General features: G+C 34.3%; 1 long non-coding RNA gene across 1 annotated transcript in view; it reads left to right on the plus strand.

The window, feature by feature from the left end:
* Positions 1–8,449: 8,449 nt before the first annotated feature.
* The window catches only part of LOC117804234, a 55,351-nt gene continuing 43,886 nt past the window's right edge, over positions 8,450–19,914 (plus strand). The window contains exon 1 of the long non-coding RNA XR_004628575.1: positions 8,450–8,522. This is a non-coding gene — a long non-coding RNA (uncharacterized LOC117804234). The remainder of the gene's footprint in view (positions 8,523–19,914) is intronic.

Consider the following 19,914-nt stretch of genomic DNA (forward strand, 5'->3'; position numbering starts at 1 on the left):
GTTAAATAACATGATACTAAACAATGAATGAGTCAACCAAGAAGTTAAAGAGGGAATTAAAAAATACATGAAGACAAATAAAAATGAAAACACAATGGCCCAAAATCTTTGGGATCCAGCAAAAGCAGTCATAAGAGGGAAGTTTATAGTAATACAGGCCTACCTCAAGAAGGAAGAAAAATCTCAAATACAACCTAAACTTACACCTAAAGGAGGTAGAAAAAGAAAAACAAAGCTCAAAACCAGTAGAAGTAAGAAAATAATAATGATTAGAGCAGAAATAAACTAGAAAATAAAACAAAAATTGAACAGATCAATGAAAACCGTAGCTGATAATTTGAAAAGATCAACAAAATTGATAAAGCTTTAGCCACTCTTCAGAAACAACAAAGAGGGGACTCAAATAAAATCAGAAATAAAAGAAGTAACAACTGACACCACAGAAGTACAAACAATTGTAAGAGAATATTATGAAAAACTATATGCCAACAAACTGGACAAAATAGAAGAAATGGATAAATTCCTAGAGACAGATAGCCTCCCAAGACTGAAGCAGGAAGAAATAAAAAAAATTTGAACAGACCGATGGTCAGCAATGAAATGGAATTTGAATCAGTAATAAAAATAATAATAATAAAAACTCCCAACAAACAAAAGTCCAGGACCAGATGGCTTCACAGGTGAATTCTACCAAACATTTAAAGAAGAGTTAATACCTGTTCTTTTTAAACTATTCCAAAAAATAGAAGAGGAAGGAAAGTTTCAAATTCATTCTATAAGGCTAGCATTACCCTAAGACCAAAACCAGATAAACATACTACAAAAAAGAGACTACAGGCCAACATCTCTGGTGAACATAAATGCAAAAATCCTCAATAAAATATTAGCAGTCAAATCCAACAATACATTTAAAAAATTATTCACCATGAACAAATGGGATTTATTCATATGATGCAAGCTTGGTTCAATATTCACAAATCAGTCATTGTGATACATCACATCAACAACATCAATAAAAAATCATATGATCATTTCAGTAGATGCGGAAAAAGCATTTGATGAAGGATGATATACATTTATGATAAAAGCCCTCAACAAAGTAGATAAGAGGGAACATACCTCAAGATAATCAAGGCCTTATGTGAAAAACCCACAGCTAACATCATACTCAATGGTGAAAAACTGAGAGTTTTTCCCCTAAGGTCAAGAACAAGACAAGGAGGTCCACTCTTACCACTTTTATTCAACATAGTACTGGAACTCCTTGCTACAGCAGTCAGACAAGTAAAAGGAATAAAAGACATCCAAATTGGTAAAGAAGTAAAACTTTCAGTATTTGCAGATGATGATACTATGTATAGAAAACCCTAAATGTTCTACTAAAAAACTACTAGACCTGATAAATGAATTCAATAGAAAACAAAATCAATATACAGAAAACCATTGCATTTCTTTTTTTAAGATTTTTTTAAATTTATTTGAGGGGAAGAGAGAGTGAGAGAGCATGAGCCTAGAGGGAGGGACATAGGGAGAGGGAGAAGCAGACTCCCCACTGAGCAGGGAGCCCAACACAGGGCTCAATCCTAGGGCCCTGGTATCATGACCTGAGCCAAAGGCAGACACTTAACGGACTGAGCCACCCAGGTGCCCACATTGCATTTCTATACACTAATAATGAGGCAGCAGAAAGAGAAGTTAAGAAAATAGTCCCACTTACAATTACACCCAAAGTAATAAAATACCTAGGTATAAAAACCAAGTAAGTGAAAGGCCTGTACTCTGAAAACTGTAAGACATTGGTGAAAGAAAATGAAGACAACACAAAGAAATGGAAAGACAATCCATGCTCATGGATTTGGGGAACAAACATTGTTAAAATATCCATACAACCCAACTAATCTGCAATAAAGCAGGAAAGAATATCCAATGGAAAAAAGACAGTCTCTTCAACAAATGGTGTCAGGAAAATTGGACAGCAACATTCAGAAGAATAAAACTGGACATCATACACAAAAATAAATTTAAAATGGATGACAGACCTAAATGTGAGACAGGAAACCATCAAAATCCTAAAGGAGAATACAGACAGAAATCTCTTTGACCTCAGCCATAGCAACTTCTTTTTACACACATCATTGGAGGCAAGAGAAACAAAAGCAGAAATGACTATTGGTACTTCCTCAATCTGATTAAGGGTTAGTATTGAATTCTTGCTTTTGTATTCTTTGGGTAAATACCCAGTAGTGAAATTACTGGATCATATAGGAATTCTATTTTGAATCTTTTGAGAAACCTCCATACTGTATTTCCCCAGTGGCTGCACCAGTTTGCATTCTCACTAACAGTGCACAAGAGTTCCTTTTCTCCACATCCTCACCAACACTTTTGTTTCTTGTGTTTTTTATTTTAATCATTTCAGCAGGTGTGAGGTGATATCTCATTGTGATTTTGATGTGCATTTCCCTGGTGGTGAATGATGTTGAGCATCCTTTCACTTGTCTGTTGGCCATCTGTATGTCCTCTTTGGAAAAATGTCTGTTCATGACTTCTACCCATTTTTTAATTGGGTCGGTGTTTTTTTTGTTTGTTTGTTTGCATTGTATAAGTTCTTTATATATTTTAGATACTAACCCTCTCTTGGATATGTCATTTGCAAGTATCTTCTCCCATTCAGTAGTTGTCTTTTAGTTTTGTTGATTGTTTCTTTTGCTTTGCAGAAGCTTTTTATTTTGATGTAGTCCCAAATAGTTTATTTTTGCTTTTGTTTTGATTGCCTTAAGAGACATATCTAGAAAAATATTATAGCCAATGTTACAGAAATTACTGCTTGTTTTCTCCTCTAGGATTTTAATGGTTTCAGGCCTCACATTTAGGTCATTAATCCATTTTGAGTTTATTTTTGTGTATGGTATAAGAAAGTGGTCAAATTTCATTCTTTTGCATACTACTGTCCAGTTTACCCAGTACCATTTATTAAAGAGACTGTCTTTTTCCCATTGCATATTCTTGTTTCTGTTGTTGAAGATTAATTGATCATATAATTGTAGGTTTATTTCTGGGCTCTCTTATTTTGTTCCATTGATTTATGTGTCTATTTTTGTGCCAGTACCATACAGCTTTGTAGCATAGCTTGAAATCTGGAATTGTGATGCCGCAGTTTCATTCTTTTTCAAAATTGCTTTGGCTATTTGGGGTCTTTTGTGGTTCCATACAAATTTTAAGATTGTTTGCTCAATCTTGTGAAAAATGCTGGTGGTATTTTGATAGGGATTGCATTAAATGTGTTGATTGCTTTGGGTAGAATAGACATTTTAATGATGTTTGTTCTTCTAATCCATGAGCCTGGAATACTTTTCCATTTCTTTGTGTCCTTTTCAATTTCTTTCATAAGTAAGTGTTCTATAGTTTTTAGAGTACAGATCTTTTACCTTTCCAATTAGGTTTATTCCTAAGTATCTTATTGCTTTTGGTGCAATTACAAATGGGATTGATTCCTTGATTTCTTTTTCTGCTGCTTCCTTATTGGTGTATAGAAATGCAACAGATTTCTGCATATTGATTTTATATCCTGCAACTTTGTTGTTTTCATGTATTAGTTCTAGTAATTTTTTGGTGGAATCTTTTGTGTTTTCTACATAGAATATCATGTCCTCTGCAAATAGTGAAAGTTTGACTTCTTCCTTGCCAATTTAGATGACTTTTATTTCTTTTGCTGTTTGATTGCTGAAACTATGACTTCCAGTACTATGTTAAATAGTAATGGTGAGAGAGTGGACGTCCTTATCTTGTGTCTGACTCTAGGGGAAGGCTCTGTTTTCCCCATTGAGGATGAGATGATATTAGCTGTGGGTCTTTCATATATGGCCTTTGTGATGTTGAGGTATGTTCCATCTACTTTGTTGAGGGTTTTTATCAGGAAAGTATGTTGTATTTTGTCAAATGCCTTTTCTGCATTTACTGACAAAATCTATTAAAAAATTATCAAATTCAACACCCAAGAAACAAATAACCCAGTTAAGAAATTGGCAGAAGACAAGAATAGACACTTTTCCAAAGAAGACATCTGGGTGATTTACAGACACATTAAAAGATGCTCAACATCATTCGTCATCAGGGAAATACAAATCAAGACCATGATGAGATACCACCTCACACCTGTCAGAATTGCTAAAAGTAACAACACAAGAAACAACGGGTGTTGGTGAGGATGCTGAGAAAGGACACTTGCACTGTTGGTGGGAATACAAACTTGTGCAGCCACTCCGGAGAACAGTTTGGATATTCCACAAAAAGTTAAAAATAGAACTACCCTATAACCCAGCAATTGCACTACTATTTACCTACCCAAAGAATAAAAAAATACAGATTTGAAAGGGTATATGCACCCCAGTGTTTATAGCAGCATTATCAACAATAGCCAAACTATGAAGAGAGCCCAAATGCCCATCGACAGATGAATGGATAAAGAAGGTGTAGTATAATGTGTATGTATGTACACACACACACATTTCATTCTTTTTTATGGCATTAGTATATATATACACTAATGCCATAAAAAAGATATATGTATATAATGCCATAAAAAAGATATATATATAAATACATATAATAAATATATAAATTTGTATATATAAAAATATATAGTATATGTATATACTAATGCCATAAAAATATATATAGTGTGTATATATATATACACTAATGCCATATAAAAGAACGAAATTGTCATTTGCAGCAATGTGGATGGAGCTAGAGTGTATTATGTTAAATAAAATAAGTCAGTCAGAAAGACAAATACCATATGATCTCACTCATATGTGGAATTTAAAAAAGAAAACAGATGAACATATGGGAAGGGGGAAAAGAAAAAAAGGAGAAAGAGAAACAAGCCATATGAGATTTTTAACATCAACCTATATGAGACCCTCAATCTGAGGGTTGATGGAGAGAGGTGGGTGGGGGGATGGGCTAGATGGGTGATGGATATTAAAGAGGACACTTGTGATGAGCTCTGGGTGTTGCATATAAGTGATGAATTACTGAATTCTACTCCAGAAACCAATATTGTGCTGTATGTTGACTAAGTAAAATCTAAATTAAAAAAAAGAGAGAGAAAACACTAATTCGAAAGGACATATGCACGTCTATGTTTATTGCAGCATTATTTATAATAGACAAATTATGGAAGCAGCCCAAGGGTCCATGAATAGAAGAATGGTTAAAGAAGCTGCGGGGTATGTGGATGGATAGATGATAGATAGATAGATAGATAGATAGATAGATAGATAGATAGATTAGATATAGATATATAGATATATACACACAATGGATTACACACACACGCACACACACAATGGAATATTACACAGCTATGAAAAGAATGAAATCTTTCCATTTGCAGCACATGTATGGATCTAGAGAGTATAATGCTAAGTAAATAAGTCAGAGAGAGATAAATACCATATAATTTCACTCATATGATTTCACTCATAGCAAAACAAACAAAAAAAGAGACAAAACAAGAAAAAGACTCAACTATAAAGAACAAACTGATGGTTACCAGAAGGGAGGTGGGTGTGGGAATGGGTAAAATAGGTGAACAGGATTAAGAATACAGTTATCTTGATGAGTACTGAGTAATGTGTAGAATTGTTCAATTACTATGTTGTACACCTGAAATTAATATATCACTGTATGTTGACTATACTGGAATTAAAATTTCAAAAAAGAAATATGCTATGAATATAATTTTCATTCTTTTTTCTACTTATATAATGAAGTTATTGTTCTGTAATAACTATTCTATTGTATAATAATTCTATTATTATACAAAGAAATTCTTACCAAAAATCTTATAATATTATTTACACTTCTTTCATGGAAGGACTCATGATTGAATAAATTTGAAAATTTAGGAACATAATTACCCTTTCCTTAATGTTATATCTTCTTACAGTATTGGTCCTATCAAGGAGAACATTCTCAAACTCTATACCTACTAACAACTAGCCACAGTTATACAAAAATGAGAAAGAGCATGATTTTTGCTTACCAGTTTATTTTAGAGCTTATTACCTGAAAAAAATAATGTATTTAGTTAATTCTCAAACTTGTTCCATTTTTTTACTGCCTGAAAAGATATTTCACTTAAAATAATTTCTCCAAATTATTTCAAGCCAAATATTTTTGAATGCCCTTTCAGTTTGTATCTGAAATTTAATAACTGGTACTAAAGAGGATGATATATAATTTACAAAATAAATATTTGAAGACATCCTTTTAGAATGCAATGACCCATTTTCCTGTGAGAAGGCAGGTATTCACAGGCCATCATATTCCACAAAGTAAAAACCAAGAGCAAAGATAAGTTTAACTTCTTTTGGTGCGGAAAGATGTGCCTGAGTTTATACTGTATCTAGGAACACAAACTAGTATGCATATGTTTGCTGAAAAAAGATGTCACTCATTGGTACCAAGATAGGTCAAAAGAGTGCTTTAATTCATTAGCTCTGTTAAAATGTTTGTTTCAGTGGTAGTTTTTGGACTAATCTCAATATATTTTTTTCAAAATAGCCTCTTCTGGGTAATCTGGATAAAGCATCATCCTGATCACAGGCATTAAATTCTATTTTTCTCAGCTCCCTATTAAAGTGGTCAAAGATAAGTAAGAAAATAGGAGCAGGGGAATTAGCTTCATCACTGGAAACTTGAAAAGTTGGCAGCTGTGCGGATTAACTGATAATTTGCTTTCCTAGTCATTCACCCTCACATACACACTCTATAATATAGAGAGCTCTATTTCCTATGCTCCCCTGCACACTTGCTTCTGTGTTGGAAGTGTGAAATATTGGATGGTGGAAGACTGACTCTTGATCCTTCTTGGACCTCCCTTCCCCACATATGTCCCCAGGCAGTCTTCACTGTTATTCCAGCTCCCATGGGATATTCTGGGTTCTAGGCTCTGGTAACACCACATCTCCTCTTTCTCTTGTGCTCTTTTCTATGTTCCAAATTTTTGTCTCTTTATATTCCAGTATGGATATTTATTTCCTTTTATTAATACATTTCTTTGGGTCATCCTCTGTCAAATCCATTTATTGAGTGTTAATTTTAGTTATTTTTGTATTTCTAAATTTTCCATTTGATTCTGTTTCAGATATTCTAGTCAGTTCTCAGCTGAAGTTCTCCATCTTCTTCACTAATTTATCAAATGTGTTATTTTAATATACCATTTTTGTTATATTTGGCATCTAATTAAATCCAATGTCTGAATCAGTTTATTTTTACATTATACTTTTTGTTTGTTTGTTTGTTTGGTTGGTTTGGTCACTTGGTCTTGTCATCTAGTATGCCAAAATGTTTGGTAGGATAAAAAACACTGATTACTAATTCTTGTAAACATAATTTGAGGTTCTGATGATGTTATAATTCTCCACATAAGATTTCCTTTTTGTTGGCAGAAAGTTAACAAAGGAGTTGATACTCCTAAATCAATGGGGTATTGACCTAATTCAAACAAAAATTTCAGTATTTGTGAAGGCTGTTTTATTTCTGATTTGCCCTCACTCTCTTGGAGGTACAAATTCCCAGCGGTGCCAGTGGAATCTGGAGCTGTTTACCATTGTCCCTCCTCCTTGTGATTTCTAATCTCTAATTATTGTTCTTGTGGCTTCATGAGATTTCTGAAAGCTCTCTTCAGCTTTTCAGCCTCTTAGATAATATTTTCTGCTCAACTTCTCCATCTCGCAGCTATGTTTTATAGATTGGAAAATGCTGCAAGGAATAGAATTTTGAATTCTTTCAGCTACATGTCTGTCCTCTCTGGAGCATTTAATTCTCTGGTCCTTGCTGGTTTCATAATTTTTCTAGTGCCTTCAAACAGATTTTAAATGTTTTACACAGATTTAGCGGTTATTCTTGGTGAGAGGGGTGGCTTAATATAACCCAGTCCAGAAAAATGGCCAAAAACAAAAAGCAAAAAATTGAATAACAAATATATAGGAAAAAGTAGAAAAAAATAATTATTTTTTTAAGATTTATTTCTTTATTTTAGAGAGAGAGGGAGGGCATGAGTGGAGGAGCAGCAGAGGGAGAGGGAGAAGACAGAAGAATATCAAGCAGACTCCCCACTGAGCACAGAGCCAAAACCAAAGTTGGGCTCTTAACCTGCTGAGCCACCCAGGCACCCCAACAGAATTATATTTTTAAAAATATAAAAGCAAATCACAAAATGAGAGGTACAAATATAAAAATAATTAAAATAAAAGTAAGAATTGAAAAATTATGAACATAAAAATCCAGCAAATTTTCTGGAGTTTCTAAAAAACTAAGAGAGCCAACACCATTTCTGAGTTTGGGCAGAAAAACCTATTTTTTTCCCCAAGATATCTATCTTCAATTTTTCTTTTTAATCTCCCATAGGAGCTCTCAGAAGATTAAAGCTCAGATGGAAACTTTTTGCAAAATATTCGTAGTCCCTGCTAAGGTGCTCAAGAACTTCTCTGCAGTCCTTACCTAAGCAGGTAGGTCTCTTTTGTCACCAAAAGGCACTTTGGTTTTTTTGTTTGTTTGTTTGTTTTTTGTATGCTTGTTTGTTTTATTTTATTTTTAAAAATTTTTTTATAATAATATTTTTTATCGTATTATGTTAGTCACCATACAGTACATCCCTGGTTTTTGATGTAAAGTTCGATGATTCATTAGTTGTATATAACACCCAGTGCACCTTGCAATACATCCCCATCACCAGCCTATCCCATTCCCCCACCCCCCTCCCCTCTGAAGCCCTCAGACCAAAAGGCACTTTGGAAGAAAAGAAATGATTCCAGGTTTGGATCATGGAGGATACAAGATGAATCTGGAACATCTTATTGTATTAGAAGGTAATAAAATGTTAAAAGAATGATGGGGATATAATCAAAGCCAAAGAAGCCAGCTTAAATATCTCCCTTTGGACAAATCTTGGATTATTTAAGGATAAATTGAAATAATGATGCAAATTATTATAAAATAAGAATCCATATGTCTAATAAATAATAATACAAATAAGTAAAATAAAGGGGTGATAAAAGAAAGCTCTTCCTTTAACAAAGTGACAACTAATAAATATAAAAGAATAAGTCAAGTAGAAAATCATCAGTGGTTACTAAAAATAGTGGGCAAAAGCTTGGTGAGAAACAGAATATTTATACAATATATATCCCCCCAAATAACTTATTAATTACATAGGGGGGAAGTAATCTTACAGTGAAGAAACCCAGTGGACACTTCTTAAATATGTAAGGTAACAACTTTAATATTAGAGCAAACCAACTTCATATTTCTCCTGATGTTGAGGATGCATATTTTCTGTGGTATTCTTTTTTTAATTTTATTTATTTATTTGACACAGAGAGAGAGATAGCGAGAGAGAGAGCACAAGCTGGGGGAGTGGCAGGCAGAGGCAGAGGGAGAAGCAGGCTCCCTACTGCAGGGGTCATGACCTGAGCCAAAGGCAGATGCTTCACCCACTGAGCCACCCAGGCGCCCTGTGGTATTCTTGCTAAATATGCATAAGATGAATCTAGCAATGGAAATATCAGATACATTAAACGGAAGGCCATTGTACAAAATAACTGGCCTATACTCTTCAAAAAATGTTAAGATTAAGAAAGACAAAGGAAGACTGAAAAGCTGTACAAGATTAAATGAGACTAAAGAGTCATGACACCTAGCTCCATGCATGATTGTGGGCTGGATTCTGTAATGGGAAAAAAGAAGTAGATATTAGGACAGTTGACAAAATCTAAATATGAACTCTGGATTAGATAATAGCATTATGCCAATGTTATATTTTCCGATTTTTTATAATTGAAGCTATAGAGAAGAATGTCCTCTTTCTTAAGAAATCTATATTGAAGTTGTGTGCTTTTGTGTTTGTAATTATATATATGAAGAGAGAGAGAGCAAGTGTATGGGGCAAAATATACCAACTGGTGATCTAGGTAAAGGTATATGGGAATTCCTTGTGCTATTTTGGCAACTTTTCTATAAATCTGAAATTATATCAAAATAAAAAGTTTATAAGCAAACAAATTAGATGACAAATCCCCAAAACTATAAGGTATAACTGGATGGAGTTCAGCCACTGAGAGGGGCAAGAAGCCAGTGATTTTTATAACTATGTAAGAAGAATCAGAGGGCAAGAAAATAAGGAAAAATCCTGATAGAAAAATAGGCAATTGACAGTTAATTAGGGAAAAATATACAAATGGGCCTTGAACATATTAAAGTGAGTTCCCTGCACTCATAAGAATAATTGACACTACACTGAGGTATTTGGTATATTTTACCAAACAATATTTGCCAAAAATATATTAAATAAGTTTTCTCATGTGTTGTTGCTAGAAATGTGATATGCAACATATAGAAAAAATATATATGAGTTTACCTATTGACTACCAATCCCATTTCCAGCCATCTATAAGAATGATACACTATACAAATATTAAAAGACATATGAACAAAGCTAATTACTGCCAAAAGTGCATCAACAAAGAAATGGTTGAATGAATTAGAATACATCCACACAATGGAGTTTTAGACTCCTTTAAAAAGAAAGGAGGTAGGTCTTTACACACTACATACTACATAGTGGTGTCCAGAACAGCTTTTTTAGGTGAAAAAAATGCAAGTTGGAGAAAAGCATGTATAATATACTACCATTCATCTAAGAGAAGAAGAAAGGAAGTAACAGTATATTAATATATTTGTTTATAGTTTAAAAGGGANTTGCAATACATACCCATCACCAGCCTATCCCATTCCCCCACCCCCCTCCCCTCTGAAGCCCTCAGACCAAAAGGCACTTTGGAAGAAAAGAAATGATTCCAGGTTTGGATCATGGAGGATACAAGATGAATCTGGAACATCTTATTGTATTAGAAGGTAATAAAATGTTAAAAGAATGATGGGGATATAATCAAAGCCAAAGAAGCCAGCTTAAATATCTCCCTTTGGACAAATCTTGGATTATTTAAGGATAAATTGAAATAATGATGCAAATTATTATAAAATAAGAATCCATATGTCTAATAAATAATAATACAAATAAGTAAAATAAAGGGGTGATAAAAGAAAGCTCTTCCTTTAACAAAGTGACAACTAATAAATATAAAAGAATAAGTCAAGTAGAAAATCATCAGTGGTTACTAAAAATAGTGGGCAAAAGCTTGGTGAGAAACAGAATATTTATACAATATATATCCCCCCAAATAACTTATTAATTACATAGGGGGGAAGTAATCTTACAGTGAAGAAACCCAGTGGACACTTCTTAAATATGTAAGGTAACAACTTTAATATTAGAGCAAACCAACTTCATATTTCTCCTGATGTTGAGGATGCATATTTTCTGTGGTATTCTTTTTTTAATTTTATTTATTTATTTGACACAGAGAGAGAGATAGCGAGAGAGAGAGCACAAGCTGGGGGAGTGGCAGGCAGAGGCAGAGGGAGAAGCAGGCTCCCTACTGCAGGGGTCATGACCTGAGCCAAAGGCAGATGCTTCACCCACTGAGCCACCCAGGCGCCCTGTGGTATTCTTGCTAAATATGCATAAGATGAATCTAGCAATGGAAATATCAGATACATTAAACGGAAGGCCATTGTACAAAATAACTGGCCTATACTCTTCAAAAAATGTTAAGATTAAGAAAGACAAAGGAAGACTGAAAAGCTGTACAAGATTAAATGAGACTAAAGAGTCATGACACCTAGCTCCATGCATGATTGTGGGCTGGATTCTGTAATGGGAAAAAAGAAGTAGATATTAGGACAGTTGACAAAATCTAAATATGAACTCTGGATTAGATAATAGCATTATGCCAATGTTATATTTTCCGATTTTTTATAATTGAAGCTATAGAGAAGAATGTCCTCTTTCTTAAGAAATCTATATTGAAGTTGTGTGCTTTTGTGTTTGTAATTATATATATGAAGAGAGAGAGAGCAAGTGTATGGGGCAAAATATACCAACTGGTGATCTAGGTAAAGGTATATGGGAATTCCTTGTGCTATTTTGGCAACTTTTCTATAAATCTGAAATTATATCAAAATAAAAAGTTTATAAGCAAACAAATTAGATGACAAATCCCCAAAACTATAAGGTATAACTGGATGGAGTTCAGCCACTGAGAGGGGCAAGAAGCCAGTGATTTTTATAACTATGTAAGAAGAATCAGAGGGCAAGAAAATAAGGAAAAATCCTGATAGAAAAATAGGCAATTGACAGTTAATTAGGGAAAAATATACAAATGGGCCTTGAACATATTAAAGTGAGTTCCCTGCCACTCATAAGAATAATTGACACTACACTGAGGTATTTGGTATATTTTACCAAACAATATTTGCCAAAAATATATTAAATAAGTTTTCTCATGTGTTGTTGCTAGAAATGTGATATGCAACATATAGAAAAAATATATATGAGTTTACCTATTGACTACCAATCCCATTTCCAGCCATCTATAAGAATGATACACTATACAAATATTAAAAGACATATGAACAAAGCTAATTACTGCCAAAAGTGCATCAACAAAGAAATGGTTGAATGAATTAGAATACATCCACACAATGGAGTTTTAGACTCCTTTAAAAAGAAAGGAGGTAGGTCTTTACACACTACATACTACATAGTGGTGTCCAGAACAGCTTTTTTAGGTGAAAAAAATGCAAGTTGGAGAAAAGCATGTATAATATACTACCATTCATCTAAGAGAAGAAGAAAGGAAGTAACAGTATATTAATATATTTGTTTATAGTTTAAAAGGGAAAGGGATGAGGCAAAAGGTGAACAAAACTTGTTACATAAGTGGGGTATAGGGAAAATGAGACAGAGGACGTCTCTGAATATACCTTTTTTTGTATATTTGACAAAATCAATGATTACTAAAAATCTTTGTGTGGGGGGAGTGGAGGAGAGAAAGAGAGAGATTATATAGCCTTAGTGAGGCTTAATTATGTTGGCCTAGAGAGTTATGTAAGAATACTCATTGGGTTGTTCATACTGGATACCTGCAGTGGGAGATGGGGGTGAGTGTTTCAGGAGGAGATGATGTGAGAAAGGGAGTAAGAAAAGGGAAAGTAAGAAGAAACTGCTTTAGATAAATGTGTCCACTGGAAACACATAAATAAAATGAAAAACAAAGATTGCAGGTGTGCTATAGTCCTATTATTAAATTTATATTTGTATTAATCAAGAGATATAAAAAAATCACTGAAATATTAATGGTGTTTTTCTCAGGGTGGTAGGATTTGAGATCATACTCACTTTGCTCTGTATTTATGTATTATTCATCTTTTTAAAACAATGACACTATTCCATTTATAAACTCCTGAAAAATACAATAAAGCAATTTCAATTCTGGACAAAAAGAAGTAGTACATACCGATAAAGAATAACTAAAAGAGCAACACTCCAAAAGGAAAATGGATCAAAGATCTGATCACTTAATAGATAAAATATAAAATAAATGTATATTTGGAAACATAGTCACCTCTTTAATAATCAAATGAATGCAAAATAAAGCAACAACTTGGATATGGGGCAGTAGAGAAAGGGGAGTGAGGGATTATTCTGAAGTCATTGACCTGAGCAGGTAGAAGAATGATTAGTCATTAATAACATGGGAAACACCTCAGGGAGAAAAACAAGGATTTTGGTTTTAATTTGCCTATAAGACATCCAAGCAGAGAAGTCATCCTGTCAGTTAGATGTATGAGCCTAGAGCTAGGAAAAAATTCCAGGCTGGAACTATAAAGGCAAGTGTTGCCCACAGAAAGTAATATTCAAAGCATTGAAATTAAATGAAATCATGCAAGTAATTGTAAAGTAGTTCTAAGGACCAAATCCTAATGTTCAAATAGAATTCCATTGATTCAATCCTATTGTGTGCCTTTGTTCAGAGTGTGGGGGAAAGTAGAGAAATCAGTAAAGGAATTTTTGAGATAGAAGGAAAACCAGGAGATTGGGGTTCTCCTGAAAGAAGAAATGTTTTAGAAAAGAGAAATAGTCAAAGAAAGATTAACCGAGACTGATCATTAGATTTATCAATATAGAGGTCACTGACAAGAAAGACTAGCTTCAGAGAAGTGAAGGGGTGAAATTTGTTTAGCTGAGCTTGAGAGAATAGGAGAGAATAGAAGACATAGTGAGGCTAGAGAACTTTTGGGGGGTTTTCGATAAAAGGGAGCAGTGAAATAGGGAAATAGCTATAGGGGTGTTTGTGTCAAGAGAGCTTTTCTTTTAAGATGGGAGAAGATATTGTGTGTGGCTTAATGAAACTTTATTATTAGTAAGAAGAGAATTAATAAAAAAGTGAAGAAATTGCTGGAGAGTAGGTGAGGGAAGATGGAATTTAATGTAAAAGTGAGAAAGTCAGCATTCATTTGGAGCACAGTCTGTTCACATAGAGTAAGAAGGTACAAATGAGAGTCAATGAGTAGATACAGTGGTCAGAGCTATTGAAATTTTTCATATTGCTTCAGTTTTTTCAATTAAGTTAGAAACAATGCCATCAGCTGAGAATGTGAATGGGTAAGCAGGTATTGGAGGTTTGTATATAGAGGGGAAAGAAATACCTGGGTTAAAATAATAGAGGCTGTATTTTCCAAAACATTTAAGTTGATGTGTTCTGGAAAAGTATTTAAGTCATAAAATTTGTCTTTTCTCTGGCCAAACCATGATTTTTTATTTGTAATTCTGTATGGAAGGACTAACTGCACTCAACGTACAGTAGCTCCAAGAAAGACCTTTATACCCTTTAACTGAACACAAACTTGTATATTTATTTCTCCATGTAGTAGAAGAATCAATATTAAGTCACTGAATCATTTCTCTATATACATGGCTATCCTCAAACTTTGAAAATAAAATTAAGTAAATTATTACATGAATAACCTAAATATTTGGGCATTATAAATGATACTATAACTTGTTTTATCCATCTATTTTAATGATAAATATATTGGTGTTTTTATTATCATTTATAGATAAATTTCTTTTGATTTTAATCCAGTGTCAGATGTAGAACATGTAGGTCTAGCTTGGTTTTCAAGATCAAAGCTTGTCCATTATCCAATATTGACACTCCAGATGATAAATGGAGGAACTAACATTCTCATATAGTCTAAATCAAAAGCTGGTGTAGTCTTCATTCTATATGTCAGCTTGAACATATAGAAGGATTTTTGTCCTGAAAGATTTTTTCTTCCACAGAAATGCTTCATTTGGTTATGGTTTGGATTTGAGTTAGAATTTTTCCTTCAGTGTTTTTCTTTCAGGCTACTTGGAGATGCTAATATAGTTACCTTATGTGACTCCTTCAATGACTCAATCCTTTAGATTTGTGCTATCCATTATGGTAGCCAACAAGTATCTATTGAAAACTTATAATATGTTTACAGCAACCAAGGAACTTAATTTTCTATTTATTTAATTGTAACTAATTTGCATTTAAAAATTAGTTATTTAAAAATATTTTTCCATTAAGCACAACTTCATTGCTTTCATGGGACTGCACTTCACATTAGCCACTGAAAATGTAGCATACAATTGAAATAAGCTGTAAGTGTAAAACACAAACTAGATTTGAAGACTTAGTATGAAAAAAGAAGACAAAATATCAACTTGATAAATTTTTATATTAACTACCTGTTGAAATAATAATGGTTTGGATAAATTGGTTTAAATAAAACACACTTTACATCGGAATCTGGGGATGTACTGTATGGTGATTAACATAATATAATAAAATAAAATTAAAAAAAAATAAAAATAAATAAAACAAAAAAATAAAGTAGTTTAAATATTTTTAGTTATAAAGTATTTCATGTAAAATTAACATTTAAAATATTAATAATAGATATATTTAACCTTTTAATGTGGCTACCAGAAAATTCTGAATTACGTATGTGGCTCACATTATATTTCTGCTGTAAAGCACTGCTTGAAGTTATTAAACATAGACATTGTGCTGGATGAACAGGAAGGTCCATAGGTTACCACTGTTGTGAGGCCTCTTTCTGACTAGTGAGGCCGAGAGCATTATTTTCCAATCTTTTATTCTCTGTGGCTTCAGAATTAATAAGGAGAAGCTATGAGACTAGGACTACCTTTTAAAGAGAATCATTTAACATAAAGGGTGCCAGAGAAGATAGTGGATCTACACTCTGGGATGAATTCAAGAAGAGCCTTACTCAGTACTTGTTGATAGAGAAAATACAGGAAGGTAATAGAGAAATAAGAGAAATAAGTACTCATCTCCTGAAAACTTTCAAATAAGCTTCCTGGTTTCAAAGTCAAGGACAGTCTATCTACACAGTCACCTTACCAGAGAAATTGGTAGCATGTGCATTCCAGGTCAAGTAGTTAAAATACATACTGGCCCTTGATGTTTTGAGTTTTGTTCTATTTTTGTTTGGTTGGTTGGTTCTTTTGGTTTGGTTTGATTTGGTTTTAATCACTGCCTTCCTTTTTTTTTCCTCTTTTTTTTGCATTTCTTATTTTGTTTTCCAAAGAAATAGAGCAGCATGACCAGCCTGGTCAATTTTATCAGAGAGGAGAAGTTTTATTTGGCATCTTCTTCCTCTCTTGGTGATGTCCTATCTCCTTTTGGCAATATGTCCAATGCCTAGGCTACCCAAGCTCTCCATTCATTTTTGCAAGAGAGTAAGTCAATCTGTGCATATATATTTCATGACCGATTATTACTATTTCATTGGCATTTTGCCTTATCCCAATAGAATAGAAATTTCAGGCTCTATGACAGGCAATTGGAGGATATATTCTGGGAATGTCAGAAGTTTTGGACCAAATTCAAATGTTACTATGTGACAGTTGTCTGTTTCTCCGACTGGGCCTATTACGGGTCTATTGGTAGGTCCTATTAAAAGCAATTTAACTTTTTGATTTTTTTCTTGTTTGGGAAAAGAAAGTGTATAATTTTCCAAAGCTGTGGTAGAATGCAGTACTCTCTTTACTGAGGTAATTATTCATTTTCAAAATTCTCACATTCTTAGAGTTTCGCTAAAAAATACTTATAGTGGGACGCCTGGGTAGCTCAGTCATTAGGCGTCTGCCTTCAGCTCAGGGTGTGATCCCAGCGTTTCGGGGTCGAGTCCCACATCAGGCTCCTCTGCTATGAGCCTGCTTCTTCCTCTCCCACTCCCCCTGCTTGTGTTCCCTCTCTCGCTGGCTGTCTCTCTCTGTCAAATAAATAAATAAATAATCTTAAAAAACAAATACTTAGAGTGTATTTATGCAACAATGCTGCATTCTCCTCACCTAACTAGTGTAAAAGTTTCCTGCAAATATTTGATGGAAGACATTCTTGAGTTAGCATAAATTTATTTATTCCCTGGTGCGTGGGATTTCATTGCTTTGGTCCATGTGGGATAGTCCTCAGAGTGATGGATGACTCACTGTGAAACAGCTGTGACCTGATAAGAGTTCTTGCTGGCAATGCATTTTATGTGTAAATTTGATTAAAAAAAAAACTATCACCATTATGTCATTGCATTCTTCCGCTTCAGTGTTGGTGGCTGTGCTCCTTGGGGATGGAGTAACACCCTTGTATGGGGAGGGGGTGATGGAACAGATGGGCTGGTGTGGAGAGCATGAAGATGAGGGAAGAAAGATGACAATATATATAAGCATTTGCAGAACAAGCTGGCCTATTTACTATTAAAGATAGGACAGGCCCGTTATGTGATGTTTTGAAATTCTTAGACATGGTCTGCTGGGACTAGTAATCATCAGTGTAAGGCAGATGCCAGGCAAAACTACCTGGTGCCTCATCAGTCTCATCTCCTTCCTCTTACAGTGCTCTTCTGCCTCATAGAACACTCCCCTCCAGCCTTTTTCTCTCTTCCTGGAAGTGAGATCCTGGGCACACCCTTAGTTTACCTGATTTTCTGTTCCTTCATCATTAAAAAGAGATCAAAATAGTAACCATCTCTCAGGGTAGTTTTAAGTATTAATATGCGTAACACTTTTAGATCAGTAACTGGCCTATACATGTATTGAGAATTTATTATTTTTTATTGAGAAAAACAAAACAGAATGATTTGGTATATAGCTCAAGGCCTTGGCTTTCTTCTCCTGAACAAAATTAGATGATCCAAATCTCTATCTCATATCGTCATCAAAACTTATTGTTGTGTACCCCTCCCCCTTTCCATAATAGTAAAAACCTCAAACTAGCAGCCAGCTGCTGGATCCGGCATATGGATGGGTTATTCTGTGCCTGTACAGTTAAAAATGTAATTAAATGCCAGTATTTACAAAGTCATATTTAGATATTTCTTATAAAAGTATGATTTCTGACTCCCCTTGGAAAAAAATTTTTTTAAATCTCAACCATGGGATAGCTGCCCAACATGGGAACACTCAGTTGGAACTAAATAGTAGCAATCCCTGCTTGATTCTTTTTTTTTTTTTAAAGATTTTATTTACTTATTTGACAAGATAGACAGCGAGAGAGGGAACACAAGCAAGGGGAGCGTGAGAGGGAGAAGCGGGCTCCCCACAGGCTTCCTGCCGAGCAGGGAGCCCGATGTGGAGCTCAATCCCAGGACACCGGGATCATGACCTGAACCGAAGGCAGATGCTTAACGGCTGAGCCACCCAGGTGCCCCTCCCCATTTCATTCTGCATGTATCTTCTAAATTTCCAGTCTCCACTGTCCCTTTATTTTTCCTTACAACCCAACCCAGCTCATTTTTCATTGTTGTTCTGAGCCCTGTGAATATGTGAGTTTATAACCAGGTATCACAGTTGTCTTTCATAGTTGGATTATTTGTAACTTTGACAGAACATTCTAGAAAAGAAAAAGAAGAGTTGGTCCAGACATGGAGAAAAATGCCACGTTATATTTGTATAGGAAGATATTTAATTCACATTCCCTGAGTCCTGCACATATGCCAAGCACTGTTCTTAGTGGTTAATATCTGTTAATTCACTTGACCTTTACTCCAGTCACAGTAAGGTGTTCGGATTTATTCGAAGCACAGTAGGAAGTCACTGAGGGATTTTAAATAGAGGAGAGACAATATATATTTGATTTGCATATTAAATATCACTATAGTTGACATGCAGAACTTGGAAGGGATGAGAGATAGGAAACAGGGGAACCAGTTAAGTAATTATTAAGATAGTTAACAAAGAAAGAAAAATGGTAATTGGGACGAGGTGATAAGAGTGATAAGAAAAGAAGCTATTAGGGCTATCACCCAATGTACTTAGAAAAAATATTGTTTATAGTTAACAAAGAAAGAATAATGGTGATTTGGACTAGGTGATAGGAGTGATAAGAAAAGAAGTTATAGGGCTATCACCCAATGTACATAGAACATGTACTTAGAAAAAATATTGGAAAATAAGGGCATAATCTGGCCCCTTATCAGCACATGGCCACTCTATCCCATTTGCTTATTCTATTCTATTTCCACCCACATTCCCCTTTCCTTAAATGCCAAGATTATTTCAACCTCAGAACATTTGCACTCACTGTGACACTCTCATCCCACTGTGTCACACTGTTGTCACTCCTACAACAGTTCAGTGCCACTTCCTATTCCACACTGTCTTATCACAGACTATGCTTTAAATGCTGTCATTTATTGCCATCTAATATTTTCACGTTTGTGTTCTTGATTACTTGTACTTGATTTTGTTTTGTTTCTCTTGATTATGAAGTTGTAAGTGCAGGGGCCCCTTGCCTTACTTCCTCCTGCTGCCTAGAATAGTGTCTGGCACATTCAGTTGCTTAACTATTTGTTGTTTGAATGAGAATATGTCACAGATCTTAGTTAAAATATGAATATGGGAAAGAAAGCAACATCAAGGTGATTCTCGTTGTGTTTAGTAAAGAT

This window comes from Ailuropoda melanoleuca, chromosome 1 (genome assembly GCF_002007445.2).
Source record: "Ailuropoda melanoleuca isolate Jingjing chromosome 1, ASM200744v2, whole genome shotgun sequence".
NCBI lineage: Eukaryota > Metazoa > Chordata > Mammalia > Carnivora > Ursidae > Ailuropoda > Ailuropoda melanoleuca.